We start from the raw sequence: 19,372 nt of genomic DNA, 5'->3' as shown, positions 1-19,372 counted from the left end.
CAGACCACGCCCACGTGGAACTTTTGTTGCAGGACCCCCTGGCCCATGCCACTCGTGAGCGCCGGTGGGTGCTCCCGCCGAGAGTCCTTCGGGACCCGGAGGACGTCGCCAGCATCCGTGACGCCATAGACTCGTATTTCGCCGTTAATGACACCCCTGACCTGCCCTTTCATACGATCTGGGATGCCTTTAAGGCCACCATTCGGGGTCATATCACCTCCCTGGCGGTGGCGCGGAGGAAGGAGGCGTTCAGGATGGAAACCGACCTGGCTAGCGAGATCGAACAAGCGGAGGCCCGGGACCGGGACTCTCCTTCACGGGCGTCGAGGAGAACTCTCGCCAACCTCAGGGGGCAACTCCGCGCTCTGCGCACCAACAAGGCGGAACACTCCCTACTGGCGCTCAAACAACGCTACTACGAGGGCGGGGACAAAGTTGGCCGTCTGCTGGCCGGCAGGCTGCGGGCACGTGCTGCTAGGGCCCACATCGCCAATGTCAGGCGGCTAGACGGCACCTGCGCCACCACTGAGAAAGCCAAGCAGGCCGCCTTTGTTGCTTACTACACTTCTCTATATGCTGAGGAGCCTACCTCCGAGGAGGCACGGGAGGCCGTTCTTGCGGATTTCGAGGGGTCTCCACTGTCTCCGGCGTGTGCAGCTACACTAGAGGGCCCCCTGCAGGAGGAGGAAGTAACGGAAGCTGTTAAAGACCTTCCCACTGGGAAAACCCCGGGACCGGACGGCCTGCCGTTGGCCTTCTATCGCCTGTTCCTGACCCAGCTCCGCCCGCACCTGCTGCGGCTCTACGGTTCCTTCTCGGACACCACAGGCCCGTCCCCTGACATGGGCCTGGCGGAAATCGCCCTGATCCCCAAGCCTGGGAAGGACCCCACCTTGTGTGCCTCTTATCGCCCCATCGCCCTCCTGAACACTGATCTTAAGATTTACACTAAGATCCTGGCCAAACGGCTGGACCCGTACATGCCGGGTTTGGTAAACCCGGATCAGGTGGGTTTTATACGGGATCGTCAGGGGGCTGATAATGTTCGCAGGCTGGCACATTTAGTGGGGAAGGTGCAGCATTGGGATATCCCGGCCTGCCTCCTCTCCCTGGACGCGGAAAAGGCCTTCGACCGGGTGGATTGGTCCTTCCTGCGGGCGGTCCTCCGGAAACTAGGCCTAGGCCCTACCATGATATCTAGGTGCATGGCCCCGTACCTCGGGCCGCAGGCCAGAATTCGGGTCAACGGCCAACTGACATCGCCGCTCTCGATCCACAGGGGCACGAGGCAAGGATGCCCGCTTTCACCGCTCCTGTTCGCCCTAGCGGTGGAACCCCTGGCGGAGCTGATTAGGCGCACTCCTGACATTCACGGGATCCCCCACGGGGGGCGCTCCAACAAGGTAGCACTGTTCGCGGACGATCTGATCCTTACTCTTACGCGCCCTCGGGACTCTCTCCCTGCGGTGCATAAAGCCCTCACACTATTTGAACAAGCGTCCGGCCTTAAGGTTAACCACACCAAATCTTGGGCACTTAACCTTACCATCCCCGAGGAGGAGGTCTCTTTCCTGAAGGGGGTTGCGCCCTACCGTTGGGCGGAAGACCACATTAAATACCTGGGTCTGGACCTCACGCCCCACCTCGACTCGTGGTCCTCGAGGAACTGGGCCTCTTGCCGCAAGGAGGTTCTGGCGGACCTGCGGAAATGGAAGCCCTTGATGATCTCTTGGCTGGGGCGACTAAATGCGGTCAAGATGTCGGTCCTCCCCCGTATTCTATATGTTTTCCAGTGCCTACCCACCCCGATCCCGCTCCACTGCATTAGGAATCTCCAACGTGACCTCACGTCCTTCATATGGGGTGGCAAGCGACCCCGGTTCTCGCAGAAGGTCCTCATGGAACCGAGAGACAGGGGCGGTCTCGCCTGCCCAAATCTCCTCCACTACTACTGGGCGGCGCATCTCCGGTTCGTGATAGAATGGGTGCACGCGAAAGCGACAAGCACTGGTTCCACATGGACCGAGTAGTCACGGGGCGCACCATATGGGATCTTCCTTGGCTGCCGCGTGTGGCGCGCTCCAGGAGTGCATACATGGCGGTCCCGACGAAGACGGTTCTTGACGTGTGGGACAGAGTGGCAGTGCCCAAGGGCCTAACCACGTTCCCCTCTCCGCACACCCCCATTGCAGGTAATCCGCACTTCCCTCCTGCTGCCCGGACCCGGGCTTTTGAGAGCTGGACACAAGGGGACTGCAGGGTTGCAGGGGACCTCTTTCTTGGAGGGTTGCCTAAGTCATGGCCAGACTGCAGGGAAGAATTTAACCTCCCCTTAACGGCCAGCTTACAGTATGCGCAACTGCGCCACTGGACTTCGGGCGACGACATGTATCGGGCTGCTACCAGGGCATACACTCCATTCGAGAAGTTGGCACGCTCCCTAGGGGGACTGAAGCGGCTCATCTCCCAGATCTACAACATCCTGCAACACCCCACCGCTCCGCCCGCACACCCCTACCAGAGGCAGTGGCAATCGGCAACTGGCGCCGATATCACACCTTCTCAGTGGGCTAGGCTGTGGACTGACATTCCCAGAACCTATCGCAGCATCCCGCAGAGGGAAAACGCATACAAGATGCTCACGCAATGGTACTACACCCCCCTGCGACTCAGCAAAATGTTCCCCACTTCCTCCCCACTGTGCTGGAGGTGCGGCACTGCGACTGGCGACTTCGTACACATCTGGTGGTCGTGCTCTACCCTGGCTGTCTTCTGGAAGGAGGTCCTTAGTCACATCAAGAAGGTGTTGGGTTTCCCCCTCCCTGAGGAGGTTTCCACGCTCCTGCTGGGCATTCGACCCCCCACACTTAGGGCCCTCACGCGCAGCTACTGGATCCTCACCCTTCACATGTTAAGCGCTGCCAAACAACTCATTGCTCTGTACTGGAAGCGGGCTGAGGCACCGCCGATAGCTTCCTGGTTTGTGCGCCTCTGGCAGGTCCTGACTATGGAGCTGCTCACGGCGCGGATACAATCGAGGGGGGTGCGCTTCAAGGCAGTGTGGGAACCTCTTGTGCGCCATCTGTGCTCCATCAGCTATGCCCGCCATCTGCCTCCCAGACTTCGCGCCCTGCAGTTATTTGAGGACGCCCTCATCCCTGCTGACCCGAGCAGACTTGGCTCTTAGCCGCTTCCCCCGGAGTAGGCTTGCGTCCCCTGTCCCCGGCCGGCGACTGCAGTTTCTCCCCCTAGACCTCTCTCCGTCTTGCTGCTGCTCAATCCTCTTCCGACTTTTTCTTCTTTCCTACTTGCCTCTCTGGCTTCCGCCCCTCTATGGGGCAGTTTGGGCCCCGTTAGGCCTTTTGAAAATGTGACATCACTGCTCTCCCTTCTATACGCGCCTCCCCCGCACAACGATGCATCGCCAGCGTATGGCCGCCTCTTGCCATCATTGCCCCTAAGCCATGCAGCCGGCCCCCTCTAGGGGTTGTAGGCAGGGCGCTGTGTTAATGCTTCATCCTCCCCTGGCTACATGAGTCTACACACTCTTTTTTGCGCGGCCGGCCCCGACATGGGGTTGTAGGCTTATCGCTGTGTTCACAATAAAACAGTTTTGAACAAAAGATATAATCTGGACATAAATCTAGGGACATATTCATTTTGTCTGGGTCTTCCTATTTTCTCTTCACTACATCAGCAACATGTTGATGCTTCGGGAGACCCAAAGCTTTGGGTTTCTGAAACTGCCTTAAAATAGGCCCTGAAGAAGTACATGAAAACTCCTCGAAAGAAAATTTCATATTTTGTCTAATTCTGGCCAAAATCTCTGAAAGCAACTCCATGTCAATATATTTGCCCTTAAGTCTAAGGGAACCAAATAATAATAATAATAGGGTAGCTTATAAAGCGCCTGGTTACGCACACCGGCGTGTCCCCGCGCTGTAGTGAGTGAAAAATCCCAGAGCCCCCTACTGTGCTTCAGGAGTCCAGAAATTTTATTGAAGGAACAAATGTGTTTTGAGCTTTCTTCTGAATCTGATCTCCAAGATTTCCAGACGAAGCTCAAGCGAGAGTTTGTTCCAGTTCCTAGCTGCCAAGAGCCGGAAGGATCTGCCACCCATCCGGGCCTTTTTGACTTTAGGGATCACCAGCAGGCCGGTTCCAGTAGATCAGAGAGATCTGACAGGCCTGTAAGCAGTGATAAGGTTCTGCAGGGGCCTAGGCCCAATGCCTTGAATAATGCGGTGGCACGTACATAGGGCTTTAAACACGATTCTTTTCCTGACCAGGAGCCAGTGAAGAGCCTCCAGGGCCCTTTTAGAGGCGGCCCTTCTAGGGAGCCTAAGGACCAGCCAAGCAGCTGCATTTTGCAGCACCTGTAGTCGGGCTAGACTCCTAACCATGGCACCTAAATACAATAAGTTGCCATAATCTAATCGCGAGGTGACAAGGGCATGCACCAGCGTCCTTCTAGCTTCTGTAGGTAGAAGGTCCATGATTTTACGTAGACCTTTGAGGACACCAAAACATGCCCCCACCACACGACTGATCTGCGGTTCAAATGTAAGGTCCGAATCTACCCATACACCCAGGTTCTTAGCCTGCTGGTACGGTATGGGGACTGGGCCTAAGCAGGATGGCCACCATGCCGATGACCCACCACGAGCACCTCTGTCTTGCTACCATTTAACCTCAAGCAGTTGTTAGCCATCCAGGAGCCAAGCTCCTGCATGCACGCTCCGAAGTTGAGTGCCGCCAGATCAGGTGCCCGTGATAGCGAGATGACCAGCTGTGTGTCATCGGCATAACTATACTTGCCACAGGGGAAACTTATAAATTAAATAAGGTGGGACTCAGGGCCGAGCCCTGGGGCACACCCTGATCCAATTTCACCGCTCTAGAATAATGGGCCCCCTGTCTGACCTGGAACCTACGTTCCTTCAGGAAAGATTGAATCCATTTTAGCGCCGCGCCTGAGACACCGCCCTTATTCAGACACTGCAGCAAGGTGTAATGTGCTACAGTGTCAAAGGCGGCGCTTAGGTCCAAGAGGATGAGAGCCATTGTCTGTCCCTCATCCACTCCCTGTCTAATGGTCTCAATGGCCATAAGCAGAGCTGACTCCGTGGAGTGGGGTGATCTAAACCCAAATTGCGTAGGGTGGAGAAGATTGGCTTCTTCCCCATAGGCCATAAGTTGAAGATTAGCTGCCTTCTCAGCCACGTTAGCCAAGTAGGGTAGCAGCGAGATGGGGCGAAGGTTATCCAATTTCTCCATACTGACGTTGGGCTTCTTCTGAAGTGGGAGTACCACCGCCTGCTTCCAACCATCAGGCACCGTATGCGTCCTAAATGACACATCTAAAAGATGCCTGATGTAGGGCTCAAGAATGTCAAGGCTATCCCCGAGCAATTTAGGTGAGGCGGGATCCATGGGTGAGCCTGACTTTATAGACCTGCAGATGCTACGGAGCAACTCGGGGGAGGGGTGGTAAAGCTATCCAGCCTATGAACTCCCCCGTCATCCCTCCTAGGCTCAACAAACTCTATACCCGTTTTTTAAGGAGGAATATATTTTAGCCACTTTCTCTGAGAAGAAGCCCGCGATACACTCCTTCCTCCCCCACTTCAGTGCTTGAAATAGAGGGGTACTGATGCTTAAAGGTTTAGCATCTTGAGGATTATTTACCGGTGATGAAGTCTCGAGGACGATCTCCTTAATTCTGACCTTTCGAGTCATAACCTCCCTTATGTTTAAATCTCTTTTTTTCCCTAGAAAGAGAAGAACTGGAAGAAGTTATTTTTTCTTGAGGTGTTACCCAATAATTCTAGCCTTCAATCCACTGAAGGAACACCACAGAGATCAACTGCCAATGAAAGCAAATACTGCAGCTACAAAACCAAGTTACAATCTGCAACATTTTAAGTCTAACTAGGGGCTTTAAATTTAAAAGCAGGCAGGTCCACACCTACACCAAATACAACACAGGACCTGTTCCTATGATGGGTGTACTTCTCCTGATCATAGCCAACCAATAATATTATTTAATTGGACAAGTGGCTCCGACATCTAGCCATCTTGTGTTCCTGGATCAGGGTCACACTTTTGAGAGCATTAATAAAAAGATAAAAAGATGCGCTGTTTCTTTGTGGCTCTCTTCTCACTCTGCTATCCCCCAAGAACTATCTGGAGTGAAAGGTGAGTGAGACAGGAGAGGAAAAAAGTGTGAAAAGGAGTGATGGAGCCTCACGGGAGTAACACCATGGAGGCTGGCAGGATGGTACTCGCCTGCTGCCTAGGTTCTCATCATCAGCATCCACCACTCCAACCAAGAAGTGATAGTGTGTAAAGAAAGCAAAGATAATAGTGAAAGTAAAGGTGCTAGGGAAACAGTGCCTTACCTGTACACCAAACTTGGTGTACTGCAGGTCTGGACCCAAAGTACGGAAAAGCGTGTCAAATGGCACACCAATCCTGTGATTATAAAACCAAGCTAGATCACACTGGCCAACTGTCCTTTATTCTGTGCTGTGTGTCTGCCCCATTTAAAAAGCCAACATGTTTCGTTGCCTTTGGAGACTTGCGGCAACTTCTTCAGGGCTTGGGTCTGTCACTCCACCCTGCACCAAATTTCAAATATGCCGTTTTCTCAGCACTCGAAAGACATACCTATACCTCGAGAATGGATGTGCTCCTGTCAATCTTTTACAGGGTTTTATCCTCGTGCTACAACTGTCAGCCGGGACCTTGCGGTTTATCGAGCGTTGTCTCTGCACCGTGCAGTTCCCGTACTGGGCTGTGATTTTAAATCTCAATCGGAGTCGCCGCGTACTCACCTACACCTTATTTAGAGGCCAATATGGGGAGTACAAATTAACGTGCATGGCGAGGAGCACAATTTAAACATGCATGTGGTCTAGGGGAAGATAGGACGCTGCAGTCACTACTCATGTAACCCTGCTTCCTCCAACAGCAGCAGCATTCTATTGAAAAGGACCTCCAAGAGTGTCAGGGACATATTCCACCTCCCGCCCCCCTAAAATGGCGATGCACCCCAAACCCCCCCTAAGCCCAGCACAAGGGAAACAACAGGAGCAAAGCAGTAGATGAATCCACGTCTCCATTCGGGTTAGGCAGGAAACAAAAACAGGAAGTGATGTGAGTGAAAGGGGTGTTTACACTACTTTATGGTGGGGTGCAACTCCTGGTTGCAGTGGAGTTCACTTTGAAAGTAATGACTGGGACGAGGAAATGGGACGTAGGGGTAATGGTAGCGTATACAGGTTCACATTATAGATAAGGGTCAACAGCATAATGTAACCGCCAACCGGAAGTGCGGATTGAAGGTTGTCCAGTCCCAAGGGAAGGTTGAGGAGAATGTTGTCTGTTTAGCTTAGGACGTGATTCATTTGGAAACAAAAGCTGGCCCGTAATACTCATGCAAGTGCATGAGGAATATCTGGTAGAGGATGAGGACTGCTGAATTAAAGTATTAACCATGGCACCTCTAGGTTTCTGAGGCAATGAGCCAGGAATTACAAGAGTAGTTGTAAACTGTGACCGATCATATGAACATGGCGTTTTCCATATTACAAACTAGGGATGTCTTGGTTGCAATGAAGTTCAATCCTTTACTACCTGAGTGTAGGGCTGCTACCAGATCAGTACTTAACTAATGTAGCCTGCATTATCAAGCCTATGCAGGTAAAAAAAATGAAAGCAGTGAAATCCTGTATTTTTTCTGTCTAAAATATTTGTCTAAAACAGCAAACGCCTGAAAAAATCACCGAGAAGTATCTGTAAGTTGTCCCCGAGCTACTGACTTTGAAACTGGCACACCAAGTTCAAGTTTTGGCGTTGGCTCAACATCCTGTGATCCTGGGCAAATCACTTAATCTCCCGTGCCTTAAAAAAAAACAACGAATCTGACTGTGTAATGTAACTGGTACTCATGTAAAGCGCTACAAATACCGTGGAGTTAAGTTTGTGCTATATAAAAAAAAACAGCAAAAAAACCCAACAAAAAATGCAAAAATACAAAAGAGTACAGAGAACTGTACACAAAAAGAATTTCAACTACACGCTCTTGGCCCTTCCAGAAAAGTAAACTAAATGCCAGTATTTTTCTCACAAAGGCAGCAAACCTACCTGGGTCACACCCTTAACCAGGGCTTTAAGTCCTGCTGTTTTTGCCCTCACCCTCAGTAAGAAAAAAGTCCGGCCTTGGTAGCCATACCACTCATCCCTGGCCTTCGAAGTAAATTCAAAGTGACTGCTTTGTTATGTCTGCTGCCACGATCAGCAGCTTATTTGAAGATATGATCTGATAGTGATCTAAAAGCGCACACCACGGAATCCGCAAAGGGCAAGAGGGGTGGTCGTAGTTGGTAGAGCTCAGACTCCAAAAGTGAGATTCATACAATTGTTAGTGGCTGAAGGCTGATAATAAAGCCTTTTTTAAACTCTTCCTTCTCTGCAGTTATTTATTTATTTAATCAGACCCCCCAGGATATAGCGGCTGAACTAGTAGATTTAGCGGCACAAATCAGGAAATTTAGCGGCACAAATCTGGGAATTTAGCGGCATTTAGCGGCATTTTATTTTGGTTTTTTTTCGACAACAAACACAGATATCGTATTGTTTGAGTTATTTTACAACATGGAGCTATGTATATTTTGTTTATTTACAATTCAGGCCATTTGTTTTGGTTAAAAGGCTACATATAGGACATAACTTGTTACTGAATAAATGGCCACAGAACATGTATGCTTGGCATGTTAATCTTGGCCATGTACGTCCAGTTCTTCTGAGCACTCCAAATCTAGCCCAGTATTGTGCTGATGGTTATAATGCAAAAACAATAATGCCCGGATGGATTGCTCTGAAAGGGACCGTCGTCTGGATGACAGAATAATTTTGTAGATGCTGTTGCTCCTTTCAGCATCTGCAGAACTGGTCACACAGTCCTTGTACACAGCTGCAAGTTGGGAAAGAGCTGGAATGCGGTCAGCCAGCCCACGCCAAAAGAGGTCCGTGTCAATCACTCCAGAAATAGATGCCTGCACTGCTTCTGGGCCTACATTTTCAAAGTAGAGGCGAAGCTCCTGATCGGGAACTTTGCTCAAACCAGAGATGGCTGAATATGCACTCTTCTCATTAGGCAGGATGCAGAGTCGCGCAGAATTGAAAAGGCGCACTTGTTTCAAGAATTGTATGACTGGCTGGGCCTCCCCCATGTATTTGCCCACCTTTTCCAGTGAATGTTCAAAAGCTTCATTAAGCTGGTCTGTTATCTTTTTTTTCTGTGCCAGACTTAAGTTTGCCCCTGCAGTGGTCTGTAGAAATGGTTGTAGTGACTCCACAGTGAGGACTGAATTGTTTGTTAGGTTCATGTGGAGGTCCTCCAAATAATCATATACCTTCATGGTCACTGGTGTCTGACTCTGTAATAACTCCATCAGGTTTAAAATGCTTTGGCATTTTTCTGCCACAATGTCCAATTGGACTTTAATGCAGTTTCTTTGGTCGCTGTTCAAAATCTTCTGTAGATTTTCAAGGGAATCTGGTGGAGACTTGCTGAGTTGCATCTCAGACTCAACAAACCCAGCATAGGCCTCAAAGTGCTTGCAGTGGTACTGGACAGCAGCAAACCAAGAATTCCAGCGGGTACTGCAAGGATCAGGTGCCACCCGTGCTTTCATCCCATGGTTCCCAGCAAGATGGTGCAGGTACCTTCTCTTTCTGCTACCGGCCATGTAAAAGATGCGCGAGAAGTACAGAAGGAAAGCATTTAGCTCCACAAAAGGCTTCCTAAATGACTCTCCAACAAGATTCATTATGTGTGCCAAGCAGGTGATGTGTATGGAGTTTGTATACAGATTCCTCAACACCGTGCTGTATGCCTTGAGCATGTATGCCGTGTTGTCAGTGTTAAAGGAAATAACGTTCTGGAAGTCTATGCTGTACTCTGTGAGCAACTTGACACACATTAGATTTCTACCTTAGGCTCTATAATCTACAGTATTCTTTCATATATAAGTCATACAGTACTAATAGAATCTCTTGTCACAATTTTGCAGACCTTCCCCTTGCCCTTCTGTGACTCTGTCTCATGATCGTATCTAATAGTAGATCTCCACCTAAGGCTCTATATTCTATTGTATTCTTATATATAAGTTATGCAGTACCAATAGAATCCCTTGGTGCAATTTTGTAGACCAACCCTTTTTCCTGTTGTGATTCGGTCCACTGATCGTATCTAATAGAGGGATAAGGGTCTGGTAGAATAATAATCAAATATTAGATCAGTGATTAAGAGTACCACCACTCTGATGAGGAACTAGATTTATAATCTAGATTGAATAAGTCCCCTTGTGTTTAACATACACTTCAATATACTTCGCCGAAATGCCGCGACTGGTGCTGGCGCTGCCACTCGGTATCGTAAACAGAGAACTAACACGCGCGGCACCTTTTCCAGCACGCATGCGCGCGCAAGTAGCGTCTCGGCAAGACGCCTGTATTCCCAGCTGAGATCTTATTAAAGTAAGGTGCCAGGTAGGCGCATGCGCTGTGCATGGCCAATCGCGCCCAGGGTAGGGCAGTATCTAATGGAATTATGAGACTGCGCAAGCTCCACATTTGCTCCAATGAGAATGCATCTGAGGCAAGTTACTATTCTAGCATAAAAAACGCGGGCTTTGCCGGGCTAATTTACTAACGAGATCTAATCAAGCCAATCAGTAACGGTATAAGAAAGGACTCTACACCATCCCCGGTACCTCCCACATTTTTTCGTAGACTACGACGAGGTACCGACGGAAAGGTGAGTCCTGACCATGATTTGTCAGTCTGCATCCAGCGTTTGGCTGTGTGTTCCCTAGCTTGAATCTAAACCTGACTTTGTCTACCCTATCCTTATGGCTTTTTTATGACAGAAGAACTATTGAGAATGATCATCATTGGTAGAATAATTCATTTGTAAACTTTTGAGCACTCCCATCAGTATTACAAACTTCTGAAGTAAGCCCAATACTTACACTTCACCTATGATTTCTAAACACTACATTGTGGTTTGTCCTTCACCAAGAAACATCTGATTTAATCATCTGTGAAGGGATATTCCTAAAATATCTATTTATTTTATACTAGATTGTGCCCACAGAGTTGGGTGGGCTTAACCATATATAATCTAACTTTGGCTTGATTGAAGCAATTACCTTAGTTGCTGTCAGTCTGTGGCCGCTACTGGTTTTGAATGACATGGTTTGTGGTCTTTAGATAGAGGTTTTTTCTGTGTGAGCATACTAGGGGCACATAAGATGGATAATGCGATTACCCTTTGTCCCCTTGTGTTCTCTCTCACCACTAGAGCGGGGCCTCAACCACTGAGCAATTGCCAGGTGAGGTGAGGCTTACTCCCACAAAAAGCTGGGTGAGTACCCTTCAAATTGTTAAAAAAAAAATCTTAATTTCAATTCCCCAAACTAGCACCTTATGTTGAATGGGAAAGTCGAATACAATGCTTGAACGACCAAGTGATATGATTTACCCCCGTGTGTGGAGCACACTTTCTGTTCACCATTACTAGTTGAGTTGCTTGATTTTGACAGTATTCCTCCTTGTTTTTAGGGATGAAGAAGTAGCTCTCAAACTACACATACATGGAATACATGTCTGGTAGGGTGGTAACAGACCACTGATTTATTTCTCTTCTGTTGAATGTATTAATGAAATACTTTTCACTTATGTTTTTTTTTGCAGTAGCACATCTCACTTATAAGGTCCTGAAGAAAGCCGAGCCAACAAGCTATACGGCTGAAACATGTCGCCCTCACTTCTAGCCAATAAATAGTCAAAATTATTTCACACTATCAGGCGGTTTTTAGGGCTCGGGCCTACATCACCACGAAGTGGGGCGGAGCTTCCGAGCTCTTATGTATTAGAAAAAAAAAATTCTTTAGGGGTCCGGGCTGCCACATTCCTTAGTGCGCGCCGCGTTTTTTATGGCATCTGCCTAGTGATTCGTCTTCGCTGTGCTGTATATTTAGTAGCCTTGACGTGATAGGCTATATTTACTTTTCGTCCGTCATTTATTTCAGTTTCATGGCATATTGTGTGTGGTTACGTGCACGGCAGACTTATTAATCTTAATTAGGAGCTGTCAGAGTGCCCGTGTAATGCAATCCAGATGGTGGGAGCGCGTTCACCATTGCATTGCATGTATCATGCGCGCGTGTAACATGTACCTTCCGCGCGCGGCAGTCCATTCATTTTAATTAGGAGCTGTCAGAGTGACGCGGACACGGCTGAGATAATTGAAAGAAGTTTCCTGTAGCTTCAAGGGCAGTCACAGTACTTTTTAAGATACCTCGCATATTCTTCAAGCTAAGACAAGCACCCTTGCCTCGCCAATCCGCGTGTCTTCTAAAATAAAAGTGCGCATTTGCCTCTTCTCTGCGAGGAGTGATTTCCGTTGCTGTTTTCTCCTCCCTTCAATATGTTAGAGTTTAACAGAGATGTCCAGGGGTGCAGCAGGTGCAGTGACACCAGGGCCTCGAGGGCCTCACTTAACCCTGACAGTGCTGTATTTTACTAGCAGTGGCTGTGGGTGTCCAGGGGTGCAGCAGGTGCAGAGACACCGGGGCCTCGAGGACCTCACTGAACCCTGACAGTGCTGTATTTTACTACCAGTGGCTGTGGGTGTCCAGGGGTGCAGCAGGTGCAGTGACACCGGGGCCTCGAGGGTCTCCCTTAACCCAGACAGTGCTGTATTTTACTACGAGTGGCGGTGGAAGTCCAGGGGTGCAGCAGGCCTCACTTTACCCTGACAGTGCTGTATTTTGCTACCAGTGGCTGTGAGGGTGCAGCAGGTGCAGTGACACCGGGGCCTCGAGCGTCTCCCTTAACCCTGACAGTGCTGTATTGTACTACCAGTGGCTGTGGGTGTCCAGGGGTGCAGCAGGTGCAGTGACACCGGGGCCTCGAGGGCCTAAGTTAACCCTGACAGTGCTGTATTGTACTACCAGTGGCTGTGAGGGTGCAGCAGGTGCAGTGACACCGGGGCCTCGAGGGTCTCCCTTAACCCTGACAGTGCTGTATTTTACTACCAGTGGCTGTGGGTGTCCAGGGGTGCAGCAGGTGCAGTGACACCGGGGCCTCGGGGGTCTCACTTAACCCTGACAGTGCTGTATTTTGCTACCAGTGGCTGTGAGGGTGCAGCAGGTGCAGTGACACCGGGGCCTCGAGGGTCTCCTTTAACCCAGACAGTGCTGTATTTTACTACCAGTGGCTGTGAGGGTGCAGCAGGTGCAGTGACACCAGGGCCTCGAGGGTCTCCCTTAACCCAGACAGTGCTGTATTTTACTACCAGTGGCTGTGAGGGTGCAGCAGGTGCAGTGACACCGGGGCCTCGAGGGTCTCCCTTAACGCCGGCAGTGCTGTATTTTACTACCAGTGGCTGTGGGTGTCCAGGGGTGCAGCAGGTGCAGTGACACCGGGGCCTCGAGGGTCTCCCTTAACCCCGACAGTGCTGTATTTTACTACCAGTGGCTGTGGGTGTCCAGGGGTGCAGTAGGTGCAGTGACACCAGGGCCTCGAGGGTCTCCCTTAACCCAGACAGAGTAGTGAGTGCAGAGTAGTGAGTAGTGAGTAGAGTAGTGAGTGTAGAGTAGTGAGTAGAGTAGTGAGTAGAGTAGTGAGTAGAGTAGTGAGTGCAGAGTAGTGAGTAGTGAGTAGAGTAGTGGGTAGAGTGGTGAGTAGTGAGTGCAGAGTAGTGAGTAGAGTAGTGAGTAGAGTAGTGAGTAGAGTAGTGAGTAGTGAGTAGAGTATTGAGTAGAGTATTGAGTAGAATAGTGAGTAGTGAGTGTAATAGTGAGTAGTGAGTAGAGTAGTGAGTAGTGGGTAGAGTAGAGTAGTGAGTAGAGTAGTGAGTAGAGTAGTGTAGTGAGTAGTGAGTAGTGAGTAGAGTAGTGAGTAGTGAGTGCAGAGTAGTGAGTATAGTGAGTAGAGTATTGAGTAGTGAGTAGAGTAGTGAGTAGAGTAGTGAGTAGTGAGTAGAGTAGTGAGTATAGTAGTGAGTAGAGTAGTGAGTAGAGTAGTGAGTAGAGTAGTGAGTGCAGAGTAGTGAGTGGAGTAGTGAGTAGAGTGGTGAGTAGTGAGTGCAGAGTAGTGAGTAGAGTAGTGAGTAGTGAGTAGAGTAGTGAGTAGAGTAGTGAGTAGAGAGTGCAGAGTAGTGAGTAGTGAGTAGAGTAGTGAGTAGTGAGTAGAGTAGTGAGTGCAGAGTAGTGAGTATAGTGAGTAGAGTACTGAGTGTAGTAGTGAGTAGTGAGTGTAGTAGTGAGTAGTGAGTAGAGTAGTGAGTAGAGTAGTGAGTAGAGTAGTGAGTAGTGAGTGCAGAGTACTGAGTATAGTGAGTAGAGTACTGAGTGTAGTAGTGAGTGTAGTAGTGAGTAGTGAGTGTAGTAGTGAGTAGAATCGTGAGTAGTGAGTAGAGTAGTGAGTAGAGTAGTGAGTAGTGAGTAGAGTAGTGAGTAGAGTAGTGAGTGCAGAGTAGAGTAGTGAGTAGTGAGTAGAGTAGTGAGTAGAGTAGTGAGTAGAGTAGTGAGTAGAGTAGTAGAGTAGTAGAGTAGAGTAGTGAGTAGAGTAGTGAGTGCAGAGTAGTGAGTAGAGTAGTGAGTAGAGTAGTGAGTAGAGTGGTGAGTAGTGAGTGCAGAGTAGTGAGTAGTGAGTAGAGTAGTGAGTAGAGAGTGCAGAGTAGTGAGTAGTGAGTAGAGTAGTGAGTAGAGTAGTGAGTAGTGAGTGCAGAGTAGTGAGTATAGTGAGTAGAGTAGTGAGTAGTGAGTGCAGAGTAGTGAGTATAGTGAGTAGAGTAGTGAGTAGAGTAGTGAGTGTAGTAGTGAGTAGAGTAGTGAGTAGAGTAGTGAGTAGTGAGTAGAGTAGTGAGTAGAGTGAGTAGAGTAGTGAGTAGTGAGTAGAGTAGTAGAGTAGTGAGTAGAGTAGTAGAGTTGTGAGTAGTGAGTAGAGTAGTGAGTAGAGTAGTAAGTAGAGTAGTGAGTAGTGAGTAGAGTAGTGAGTAGAGAGTGCAGAGTAGTGTGTAGTGAGTAGTGAGTGCAGAGTAGTGAGTATAGTGAGTAGAGTAGTGAGTAGAGTAGTGAGTAGAGTAGTGAGTAGTGAGTAGAGTAGAGTAGTGAGTAGGACATCACAGGCAGCAGCTGTGCAAGCTTCTTACACTCACAAGGAGACCACCGGCAGCTGAGTTGCAAGCTTCTCCCACTCACAAGAAGGACATCACAAACAGCAGCGGTGCAAGCTTCTCACACTCACAAGAAGGACATCACAAACAGCAGCGGTGCAAGCTTCTCACACTCACAAGAACGACATCACAGGCAGCAGCAGTGCAAGCTTCTTACACTCACAAGGAGACCACAGGCAGCAGCGGTGCGAGCTTCTCACACTCACAAGAAGGACATCACAGGCAGCAGCTGTGCAAGCTTCTTACACTCACAAGGAGACCACAGGCAGCTGAGGTGCAAGCTTCTCCCACTCACAAGAAGGACGTCACAAGCAGCAGTAGTGCAAGCTTCTTACACTCACAAGGAGACGACAGGCAGCAGAGTTGCAAGCTTCTCACACTCGCAAGAACGACATCACAAGCAGCAGTGGTGCAAGCTTCCCTTACACACTCACAGCAGGTACTATGCCAAGGCAGCAGCAGCAACAGAGCAAGAGTCCCTTACAAAGAACAGGCACAGCACAGAGATGCACAATGCAATCTTCTCATACTCACAGGCAGCAGCGGTGCAAGCTTCTCATACTCACACGAAGGACATCACAGGCAGCAGCTGTGCAAGCTTCTTACACTCACAAGGATACCACAGGCAGCTGAGGTGCAAGCTTCTCCCACTCACAAGAAGGACATCACAAGCAGCAGCGGTGCAAGCTTCTCACACTCACAAGAACGACATCACAGGCAGCAGCAGTGCAAGCTTCTTACACTCACAAGAAGGACATCACAGGCAGCAGCAGTGCAAGCTTCTTACACTCACAAGGAGGCCACAGGCAGCAGAGGTGCAAGCTTCTCACACTCACAAGAAGGACACCACAGGCAGTAACGGTGCAATATTCTCACACTCACAAGGAGATCACTGGCAGTACACACCACATGAACACACTCCATAACACATAGCAACAATACATTGGCATTTACAATGCCATTAGCTCAAACTCAAATAAATCTGAGCCCGATTGCATTTCTAATGCTTGTTATTATATGGCATTAGGACAATTCCCAATAAACATATTTTTTGTCCTTTTAGTAATTTTTATTACACACATGTTTATCACTTGCCCTGCACTCCATCAGTCCTTACATACCCTGAACAAACATAGTGGCTGAAATTGTTTGAGAGTAGGAGGTCTGGTACCTATGAACATTAGCCTTGGTATCATATTGGCTTCAGGTGACCCCTCTCTCTTGGTTTTCCAGATGATGAAGTTCCGCCAAATGGGTGGGCAGATGGAAACTATACCCAGGCCCAGGATTGGACAAGCTATGTACTATTGGTGAACTGCACTTGCTCCTACATTGGTGGTCTTTCTGTCACACCAAATAGACCGGTTTCCTCCCTGCAGTTAGTTAGGTTTGCATTTAGGGGTATGGAGTAAATCTGGTCTTTAAATTTTGCCCCCTAGACCCTCCCCCACTATTCTTGTTGTCAGTACTCTGTGAGCACCTTTACAACAGCTTGCGCTACAGTCCCATGGTTGCACTGTGATAGGAAGACTGTGTCTACCAGGTGGGTATGGATCTGACGGGCACCCTGCGGAGAGACTACTGCAACTAACACATTCAATACACACCGCCCTTCGAGATCTGGTGTTTCATCAAATATAACACTGATCTTCTGATCTTTCAATAGTTCTTTCAGCTCGTTCTTGGCTCCTATATATCTCTCTGGGAGATAACGTTCTTGAAGCTGATGACTTCCAGGTATCGCTCCACCATTCCGTACTCGCTCGTGGAGAAACTTGCGCAACACAGGGTGGTCGGTTTTGCTCAGCGGAATGTTCAGCGCTGTGCAGACATTGACCCACTCACTTATAATTTCATGGTTTGAGGCACCTGCAGCTGTACTCTTTGTGAATAGCGAGTTCACAGTCATCTGACATGCACGTTTTGGCGAAGATTGAGGGTCAGAAGCATCTGAACAGCGCTTCAAGTGCTTTTGGGACCGCACATGCATATCCACAGTGTGTTTCCGGATGTGGTCCACCCCCACATTGCACACACTGCAAAACAGCACGCCACCATCAGCATGCATCACGGTACTGTAGTCTCTGGTCCGATCTGCTGCGGTTATCTGGATAGGCAGATGTGATCGTGATTCACAGGCTGCAGAAACTTCTCCAACCTGCTTTTGTTGTGGTGGCTTGCTGCTCCCTTGGAATACAGAAGATCTTGGGGTTGTGGCGCAGTCAGTTAGCTCAACTACAAATATATTTGGTGTTACTAGATGCATTTCAAGGGGGGGGAGGGAATTGTTGAATGGTAAGTTAAGAAAGCGCCTGGGATCAATGATTACAAATGAATGCAACAATGAAGCACTACACATGGCCAAAAATTGGAAAACTTTTTAGGCCGCAACTGCAATGTGAAATGCCGAACGGCGTTGAGCAAATAGTGTTAAAACAGCATGGTCAGTCGCCTACAAATATATTTGGTGTTAGATGTGTTTCAAAGAGGAAAAAGGCATTGCAATTGTCGAAAAAACCTAAGGCAAAAATGTTTCCGAAAAACAAGCAATCCTGGCCCCAAGTGCTTGCAAATAAAAAATACTATGACAAAGGTTGCATGGCTGGAGAAAATGGACACAAAAGAGCACGATCAGCTACCTGCAAAGAAAGTCAAACCTAAGCGCCGAAAACAAATTTGTACAAGTGTGTTTTGTAGGAGCACATAAGCTAGGCGTTGACACTCAGGGGAGGAGAAGAATAGGACCAGTCAAGTGCTATCTGGTATGTACGGAAAATCCTACAATTGCCCAAAACCAAAATAAAGAATTATGAAACTCCCTAGAAGTGTACAGAACCCCAAACTTACCAGCGCTGTGCAGCAGGCGGCCCAATTCTGGCTCTTGAAACAGCAGATTTTTTCCTCCGAGACTCTGCAAAAGAACCAAAATAAAGATTTATGAAAGTCCCCAGAAGTGTACAGAACCCCAAACTTACCCGCGCTGTGCAGCAGGCGGCCCAATTCTGGCTCTTGAAACAGCAGTTCCTTTCCCCATAGACACTACAAAAGACCCAAACCCAGCCGCGGTGCGTCCATTGGGGCGTAGGGGCGTAGCCCCATTAAGCCCTGGACGCACCGTGGCACTGCAGCTAAGTAAACATAAATACGTGACTGACTTCTTCACAAGCAGCGCGGGAGTGACACGTCAATGGTTGTGCGGTCGGAGTGCGCAGGGGGTGGGGGGGCGGGGCTGCTGTTCTGCTGCAGCTGCTTGAGTGACAGTCTGCAGCAGGCCAGCACTGTGCGCATGAGACTCCCGGGCTGAGACTTGCCCACGCATGCGCCGTCGCGCCGATGCCAGCAAGCATAGAGAAGGGGCCGGGGGTGCGGCTTCAGCTGGGCCGGGTTTTCAAAGGCTGCCCAGGGCGAGCACACAGTGTGCCCCCCTAGCCAATCCTGGTGCTGCATGCAGCGCCAGGATTGGCTGGTCCACAGCGCAACATCCATTATTGGATGCCGCGCGTGGGTGGCGGGGGCAGAGTGGCGCGGCAGGAGGAGAAGCTGGCAAGCAGACCCCGGCGAGAGCCCCCAGACCAGGTGTGTGACCCCCCCCCCACAGCCTCCCGGTGCCAGTCGTCCATGGAGGGGCTGCGAGAGGAGCAGAAGTTGTGGAAAGTTTTCGCCGAAGATGGTGAGTGCCCAACGGCAAAGTGTTACGGTGTTCCTGTATGGATGGACGGTAGTTGTGGGGTTCTGATTTCAAGAGACCTGGTAGAGGTGTCTGTAGCAGGGGGGAAATGCGAAGAGCAGTGTGAGATGTGGAAAATACTAGTGACCAGGCAGTGACTTGTGAGACGGGTCAGTCTTGCCACCCTCGTGTCTGTCTCAGAAAGCCAGAAGCAATGGCTGCAGTGCAAAATCCTTTTGTGGGAAATGCATTTAAAATGAGTGCAAACAAAAGGTTAGTGTGGGCCGTACTCCGCCTCTAGGTGCTCGGGGTGTAGGTTTGAGCGTTGTGAACGAACACATGTGCCATTGAGTTCTCAACTTTCCGTGTGAAAGGGGCGGGGCTAGTCCTGTTAGCAATCGTCACGTATTTGATTTTAAAACCGCAGCAGGCGAGACGAGTTACCAATGCCT

At 49.4% G+C, this 19,372-nt stretch overlaps 1 long non-coding RNA gene across 1 annotated transcript in view; it reads right to left on the bottom strand.

Annotated features, from left to right (window-relative positions):
- Window positions 1–18,096: 18,096 nt before the first annotated feature.
- Window positions 18,097–19,372, bottom strand: part of LOC144782872 (uncharacterized) — a 48,202-nt gene continuing 46,926 nt past the window's right edge. The window contains exon 3 of the long non-coding RNA XR_013601293.1: window positions 18,097–18,164. This is a non-coding gene — a long non-coding RNA (uncharacterized LOC144782872). The remainder of the gene's footprint in view (window positions 18,165–19,372) is intronic.

Source organism: Lissotriton helveticus, chromosome 9, assembly GCF_964261635.1.
Source record: "Lissotriton helveticus chromosome 9, aLisHel1.1, whole genome shotgun sequence".
In the NCBI taxonomy this organism is placed as follows: domain Eukaryota; kingdom Metazoa; phylum Chordata; class Amphibia; order Caudata; family Salamandridae; genus Lissotriton; species Lissotriton helveticus.
The sequence above is the reverse complement of the archived record's forward strand: the minus strand, read 5'-3'. Positions and strand labels throughout refer to the sequence as shown.